At 34.1% G+C, this 803-nt stretch overlaps 1 protein-coding gene across 1 annotated transcript in view; it reads left to right on the forward strand.

The window, feature by feature from the left end:
* The window catches only part of LOC106874217 (histone-lysine N-methyltransferase EZH2), a 182,264-nt gene that overhangs the window by 106,479 nt on the left and 74,982 nt on the right, over positions 1-803 (forward strand). The gene's annotated exons all lie outside the window — the stretch shown is intronic.

Genomic DNA, 803 nt, shown 5'->3' on the forward strand with positions numbered 1-803 from the left:
TTTTTTTTTTTTTTTTTTTTTTTTTTTTCTTTTTTTTTTTTGTAGCTGGCAGCATGATTGTAACTTAGTAAGTTCTGAGCAAAGCAAGATCTTAATCTGGTTTTGTTGTCTGATGGATCTATTTCAATTACATCACTTATTTGTAGCTTGAATGGTTATCTTTCCTGGGTGTAAGGGGGCAGGAAGCATTTCGGCATGTATTAATGAGTAAGTGCTAAGTCAAGAAGTTCACACTCTAACCACCAACATTGTCTGTCAGCCTCCCCACGTTCTCTCTCTCTCTCTCTCTTTCTTTCTTACTTAGAGCCATGGTGTTTTTGGTACTAGGCAAAGCTATTTTTTTAAAAATTACACATATATACGTGTGTGTGTGTGTATGTAGTATGATGATGATACATATTTAAACATGCATTTTATCTCATCTTCATCCAACCATTTTAACTTCCTTTTCTGATTTCTAATCCCTACCATTTAGAAAAAACAATTGAATTTATATACCATCAGGTAAATCTATTTACTCACTAAATAGATGGTTTCGATAAGTTTTTTTCCTTCTTCTAATTTTGATAATGATGGAGAACAAAGATCATATAGATATATATATATATATATGTATGTATTATCATCATCATCATCATCATCGTTTAATGTCCGCTTTCCATGCTGGCATGGGTTGGACGGTTTGACTGAGGACTGACAACCCAGGAGGCTGCACCAGTCTGATCTGGCAGGGGTTTCTACAGCTGGATGCCCTTCTTAACATCAACCATATGCACACACATATGCATATATATATATATATA

Source organism: Octopus bimaculoides, chromosome 1 (assembly GCF_001194135.2).
Source record: "Octopus bimaculoides isolate UCB-OBI-ISO-001 chromosome 1, ASM119413v2, whole genome shotgun sequence".
Taxonomy (NCBI): Eukaryota; Metazoa; Mollusca; class Cephalopoda; order Octopoda; family Octopodidae; genus Octopus; species Octopus bimaculoides.